Source organism: Penaeus chinensis, chromosome 1 (assembly GCF_019202785.1).
Source record: "Penaeus chinensis breed Huanghai No. 1 chromosome 1, ASM1920278v2, whole genome shotgun sequence".
In the NCBI taxonomy this organism is placed as follows: domain Eukaryota; kingdom Metazoa; phylum Arthropoda; class Malacostraca; order Decapoda; family Penaeidae; genus Penaeus; species Penaeus chinensis.
In genome coordinates this window covers 21,211,291-21,218,790 of record NC_061819.1, presented here as the reverse complement: position 1 = coordinate 21,218,790, position 7,500 = coordinate 21,211,291, and the positions used below count along the sequence as shown (strand labels likewise).

The window sequence follows — 7,500 nt, the reverse complement described above, 5'->3', positions numbered from 1 at the left end:
GAGAGAGAGAGAGAGAGAGAGAGAGAGAGAGAGAGAGAGAGAGAGAGAGAGAGAGAGAGAGAGAGAGAGAGAGAGAGAGAGAGAGAGAGAGAGAGAGAGAGAGAGAGGGAGATTATTATTAGGCTCTTTTTACGGACGACAGAGGAGGTTAAAGAGCGTGATGTGGAGGGATAAGAGATAAGAGATAAGAAGAAAAAAGGAAAAAGGCGAAAAAGAATGCGATGAAGACAGACGCAGTTTTTGTTAGTCTTTTTGGTCGACTTGAGGGAGAAGAGGAAGTAAGGGAGAAGCGTGAAGAAGGAAGAGGGGAACAGAGATAAAGCGAGAAAAAAACGGAGATAGGAATGTGGAAATAGGGAAATGAGGGCTGATGAGGGATAGAACACAAACAAAAATAGCCACAGATTAAAATATACGGGGAATGAAAAAGAAAAGGAAAAAGCAAGATAACAAAGAGAAGGGAAAGAAACGCAGAAAATAAGTATTACAAAAACCATGCTCTCTAACTGCCACATTCCTTCATGGAAAAGTGATGTTAATGCTTGCAGCCGTTAGTCATTAATGAAGCAAGATACGGGTCACAATCATCATTTTCATGCACAATGGATTTGGTTATACATGGGCACGCAATGTCTAGCAATAAAACAAAACCAATATAAAACATCTGTAATAATAACAATGCCACACGATTTACTACGTGGATTTACAATAACAACAGTAGCATTATGACTGCAATGCGTAAATAACTTGACATATGCTTTTTCATGCTTGTATTATGCACGATTACATTGCATATCAGAAAATAAGTCACCGAATAAAAGTGCCACACATACAAATACATATACAGACACAGACACACACACATACACACACAGACACACACACACACACACACACACACACACACACACACACACATACACATGCTGACACACAAGCACACAAACAAGCACGCAGGTACACACGCGCGCGCGGAGGCACACACACATACTTCCTAAGAGATGCCGAGAGTGTGATGACAAGACAAATGATGTCGTCTAGTAAAACGGACACGGAATTGTAAGGAAGACAAACTAACAGTCACTTGTCGCCGTTTCACTTCGCTCCTGAAGTCTCGTAAACATTCTTGTATTTTCAGTGAATTTTTATGTGCAATTCCATCAGTTAAAGATAGTCACAACCCCCCACCCCCTCCTCTCCCTCCCTGCCCTTTCCTACTCTCTCTCTTCTCTCTCCTCCTCCCCCCCCCCCCCTCTCCATCTTTTGGCCACCTGCCTCTCAAAACACAATATATTTTCCTTGGAAATATTTTATAGAAACGGCTCATGTCGGAATGAGCAGTTTATCATACATGAATAATACATTCCCTTGGATATTAAGACGATGGGCTCAAAAATCTCGGCGTCTCCTCAAGTTTCCTCTTTGATACGGGTAATGAAAATTGGAAGACATTATATTGCTCTCTCTCTCTCTCTCTCTCTCTCTCTCTCTCTCTCTCTCTCTCTCTCTCTCTCTCTCTCTCTCTCTCTCTCTCTCTCTCTCTTTCTCTCTCTCTCTCTTCTCTCTCTTCTCTCTCTCTCTCTCTCTCTCTCTCTCTCTCTCTCTCTCTCTCTCTGCCACAATGACCTTAGTAGCCACACCGTCATTCACCCTCTCCTCCCGCACTTGTCCTCAGCACACGGTGTGCCGTGCCAAAACTACCCCTGCGCCTACCGGAGAGGCAGGCGGCGAGCACATCCGCCTGCACTCGCTCGCTCGTCCGCTCTCCGATTGCAATGCCCTCTGTCATGCTACGTTTGCCAGGTAATATTCCGTCTCCTTCTGCTCATTGTCCTTTTCGTCATTTTCAACTATTTCCACTCACTTTCTTACTATTCTCTCTCTTCTATTGTCTCTTCTCTCCTTCTTATGTCTCCGTCTCTGTCTCCCCCCCCCCCTCTCTCTCTCTCTCTCTCTCTCATCGTCTCTTCTCTTTCTATGTTCTTTCCTCTTCTCTCTTCTCTCTTCTCCTTCTCCTCGTTCTCCTCTCTCTCCTCTCTCCCCTCTCTCTCATCTCCCTCTCTCTCCTCTCTCTCTCTCTATCTTCTCTCCTCTCCAATCTTCTCTCACGATTCCTACATGTCTAGCAGGCCGCGCCATCATCACCCTGCTGCTCCATTCACAAGAATACCGCAGCTGGTGCATTCTGCCACTTGTGCCTCACGGCGTTGAACTCCCTCTGCATACGCCTCCGAGGGACAACCGCTTCATTCGAAGCTGTGCATCGCATCCCTCCCCTCTTCCTCTTCTCTCTTCTTCTCTCTCCTCTCTCTCTCTCTTCTCTCTCTCTCCTCTCTCTCTTTCTCCTCCCTCTCTCCCATCTCTCTCTCTCTCTCCTCTCTCTCCCTCTCCAATACTAAATCTCTCACGATCCCAACAAGCAAACGCAGCCGCGCGCCCAACAACCCGCGCCCACACAGAGGAAGTGAGGGCGCAGGCTGGTGCAGCGGCCACGGGCGAGGGCGTGAACTCGCCCTGCAACGCCCGATGGACAAACCGCTTCATTCGGAGAGCTGTGCAGCGGACAATAGGGGACCCTCGTCCGGCCGCCTACTTCGGGATGACTGACGCTACTACTCAGTTGACATGTGGGAAAGGAAGAAGCAGAGAAAGAGAGAAAAGAATAAACACACTCACTCACTCACTCACACACACACACACACACACACACACACACACACAAATAAATACCCCGTGACCTTGACCACGACCACCTGAAGAAGTGGTAAAGGGTCACAGTACATCATTCCTGCAACGGGAGGAATGTGAAGCTCTCTCTACCTGAGGATTGCACCGGCTGTCCCTCCCCCACCCCCTACCCGGCGCTCTCTTTCTTCCGTTCAATTCTCGCTTATTCTTCTCTCTCTCTTATTCCCTGCACTCATCTCTTCTCCTTTTCTCTCTGTTTTTGTCTTTGTTTTCTATTTGTCTATCTCTGTCTCTGTATGCCCCCCCCCCCTCTCTCTCTCTCTCTTTGTCCTTTCTGTTTTGAGCGTCTGTCTGTATGTCTACCTGTCTGTCTGCCCCCCTTCTCTCTCTCTCTCTCTCTCCTCTCTCTCTCTCTCCTCTCTCTCTCTCTCTCTCTCTCTCTCTCTCTCTCTCTCTCTCTCTCTCTCTCTCTCTCTCTCTCTCTCTCTCTCTCTCTCTCTCTCTCTCTGTCTCTCTCTCTCTCTCTCTCTCTCTCTCTCTCTCTCTCTCTCTCTCTCTCTCTCTCTCTCTCTCTTTCTCCCTCTCTCTCTCTCTCTCCTGTTAATTGGACATTCCTGGCGGCGCGATCAGCTGTATGGCCTGTTTTTCTTAGCTGTTGCTGTCTTTCACTGGAGATTTTTTTTAACATTCTGTCGAGATTAGATGCGACAACGGCACGGATAACTTCACGAGGATGGCCGCTCTTGGTCGACTTCCGCCATTTCCATGGAGAGAGAGAGAGAGGGAGAGGGAGAGGGAAAGAGGGGGAGGGGAAGAGGGAAAGGGGCTGAGGGGGAGAGGGAGAGGAGGTGAGGGGGGGAGGGAGGGAAGGAGGTAAGGAGGGAGGGAAAGAGAGGGGGGGGATGAGAGAGAGAAAGAGAAAAAGAAAAGAGAGAAATAGAGAAAGAAAGAGAGATAGAGGAGAGAAAGAGTAAGAGAGAAAGAAGGCAAGGGCGTGGGCGAGAGAGAAATGACACGACAAAACAAGCAGAAACGGAAAACATATGTGCCGGTTGAGCAAACTGACAGCACGAAAGATGAAAAGGGAGATACGAGAGAAAAAAAAACGTGTTTGTTGTTTTGAGAGGAATTCCGATTTGTCTTAATGAAAAAATTATTTCATCAAAGGGCATTAACCAATGAAACATTTAGTCAAGTCAGTTAATTAAGCTAACTACACTGGTAACTTAAAAAAAAGGAATGAAAAGGAGGATGAAGATGAAGAAGAAGAAAGGAAGAAAAACGAGAAGAAGAAAGGAAAAAAGAAAGCATGAAAAAGAAGAGGAAGAATTAAGTAAAAGCTGATAATGATAATTATGAAAAGAAGAAAGATAAAAAACAATGATAATGATAATGATGATAATGATGCTACTACTACTACGAACAGAAATAAAAATAAAAATGAAAAAAAGTAGAGTGGAAAGTAAACAGCGCCGCCATTCCCTACTTTTTCAATACCCCCCCCTTTCCCCCACATGCAAATGATGCCGCCGCCATCTAATTCTGGCAATCTCACACCGCTTGAGGATCGCAGCGTCGCCGCACCGAAACTCGACGAGGTTTTTTCTCTTATTTTTATTTCTTTTTCTTTTTTTTTCGCACCGTACGACCGCGCGTGGAAGGCCGCCAAAACTAATCGGCTTCGCCTCTCTCTCTCTCTCTCTCACTCTCTCACTCTCTCCCTCTCTCTCTCTCTCTCTTTTTCTTTCTATCTCTCTCTCTATCTCTTACTCTCTCTCTCTCTCTCTCTCTCTCTCTCTCTCTCTCTCTCTCTCTCTCTCTCTCTCTGTCTCTCACTCTCTCTCTCTCTCTGTCTCTCACTCTCTCTCTCTAACTTCATTTTTCTCTCCTATTTCTCTCACATCTCTCTCTCTCTCTCTCTCTTTCTTTCTCTCTCTCTCTCTCTCTCTCTTTCTCCCTCTCTCTCTCTCTCTCTCTCTCTCTCTCTCTCTCTCTCTCTCTCTCTCTCTTACTCTCTCTCTCTCTCTCTCTCTCTCTCTCTCTCTCTCTCTACCTCTCTCTCTCTGCGCCAACGACCATCTGGCTAACCGGCGAAGTCCCCTTCTTCCTTCCTTTCCTTCCTCCCTCTCTCCCTACCCGTCATTCTTCTCTTCTCTCCTCTTCCCCATGTTATTCACTCCTTTCTTCCCTTTGCCCCTTGCTCTTCAATTCTTCCTTTTCTCTCTCTCTCCATTCCACCTTCTCTCTCCTTTCTTCCTCCCCTTCCTCCCTTCCGTCACTCCCCCTCCCCTCCCTCCCCTTCCTATCTCTCCCTCTATCCCTCCCTCACTTATATCCCAATCCCCCTATCCATATCTCTATCTGCCTCTCACTCCACCGCTGGTCATATTTAGGGGACGTCTGTGAACTAATGATTGCCGGGCAGTATATGTTGTGTGGAATGAGGAGGTAATCCGTGGGAGAGAAATAAAGAGAGAGATAGAGAGAGAAATATATATATATATATATATATATATATATATATATATATATAGAGAGAGAGAGAGAGAGAGAGAGAGAGAGTGAGAGAGAGAGAGAGAGAGAGAGAGAGAGAGAGAGAGAGAGAGAGAGAGAGAGAGAGAGAGAGAGAGAGAGAGAGAGAGAGAGAGAGAGAGAGAACCCCCCCCCCCCCCCACACACACACCGCGAGACCCAACCTTCCTCTCGCCGTCTCGAAAACAAACGCGATTTTCTTTTCTCCCCCCTCCCCCCCTCCAGCCATCACTCGCTCGTCCAGCCCTAACGACCCCGAGCAAGGCCCACCACGACCGCCCCGAACGACCCGAAAGACTCCCGATGAGGTCATGAGGCGCATTCTTCGGAAGGTCTTCGCCTCATTCCCGGCGGCCGTCGAGGAGGTCGAGCCGCTCACCTCGCCCTTGCTGCAAACACGCACGCACATGCACACACACACACACACACACACACACACACACACACACACACACACACACACACACACACACACACACACACACGCACACACACACACACACGCAGGACCAGCCGCCCGCCTGCCCAGACTCCGGATGCATCGTTTTTAGTGTCCAGCAATCCGAAATATGCAGACGTATACACACTCACCTGACCTTGCACTCCCGGCACTCCTCTATGTCGACTGGCACTGCTTGGCACCTTCCTGCTGACTCACACACACACACGCACGCACAAACATACATAGATAGACACGGGGGCAAACTAAAGGCACTTTTGAAAGACAGACAGTTATTTATTTTTTTTGTTGGGGAACGTACTAATGAGCTTCTTTGCTTTATTTTATCGAAACATTATTTTTCTTATTTCTTATCATCCTATACTAATATTAGAGAAACGACAAAATCTTCAGACAGTCCAAGAAAGTCCGATAGCACGCAGCTCCGCCCTGCCTCGACCTCGCCCAACGCGCCGTATGTCTTCCTCTCAAAGTAATATCGGGTTATTATCAACTTCGCGCTGTCAGGCCGAGGCCCGACCCAGCTGTTCGTCATCGCTCGCTGCTCGGGGGAGAGGCCGGGAAAAATCTCGCTCCGCGGCGCTCTTTTACCTTTGTTTATTTACTTGTCTGCTTGCTTCTGCGCGAATATCGGCGCGTGCACAGGTAAAGACAGACAGGCACAGATAAATATCACACGCCCACAGACACACACACGCGTACAAACACACACACAAACACACACAAACACACCTGTTTACTAACCAAAAAATCACAACGCATATCCGCACACACACACACACACTTATCCACTTATAACACAAACACAGCCACACTCACTTTCCCCTTCCGTGCACATCCTTCTTTCCTGGTCTCCTTCCCGTTTCTCCCCTCAGGCCATCAATTAGTCCTCCATCTGTCTCTCCGTCGCCATCCACCCTGCCCCATTCCATTATCAATTGGAGGGAACATTGCATAGGGCTTCAGCGCACAATTACTGAATTTATGCTGTACAAATAACAAAAGATCCCTCTCTCTGTCTCTGATCTCTCAAACACACGCGCATGTGTATATATGTGTATATATATATATATATATATATATATATACACACACACACACACACACACACACACACACACACACACACACACACACACACACACACACACACGCACACACACTACCAGTCCATTGTGCACCCTTCCGGCCGCCCTCGCATTCGCCCAAACGGGGCAGCGACAGCCCACTTGGCCCAGACCATCCAGGAGGCGCGAGCGCACCAACAGCGCCGCATAAACACGGGGGTTGTTGTCATTCCGGCCGCCGCCTCGCCTCCCTGCACCCACGCCTATGCCCGTCGGCCGCACTCTGAGGCATTCGACAATCTGTTGTTACCTTAGCCGCAGCCTCGCCTTTTCCGTCTGATTCTTGCGTTGTCCTTGCATTGTTTTATGTTTTCTTTACTTTTCCCTTTTTTTCAATATTCTATCATATTCTTTAAAAATGATAATGATTATAATCATAATATTATCATTACTACTATCATTATCATTAGTAGTACTATCATTAGCATTATCATTCTTATAATCATTATTGGCATCGTTATTACTATCATTAGCATTATTATTACTAGTACTATTACTGTCATCATTATTATTATGATAATTATCATTATCATTACTATTACCACTAATACTATTATTATTATCATTAGCACTGTCGCTATAACAATCATTATTACTGTTATTATTATTATTGTTATCATTATCATTATTCTTATTCATTATTATACGCAAACATTTTAATTATTATAAATAATTTTATCATCATTATCATCA

General features: G+C 46.5%; 1 protein-coding gene across 5 annotated transcripts in view; it reads right to left on the bottom strand.

Moving 5' to 3' along the window:
• The window catches only part of LOC125025749, a 333,248-nt gene that overhangs the window by 8,587 nt on the left and 317,161 nt on the right, over nucleotides 1-7,500 (bottom strand). The gene's annotated exons all lie outside the window — the stretch shown is intronic.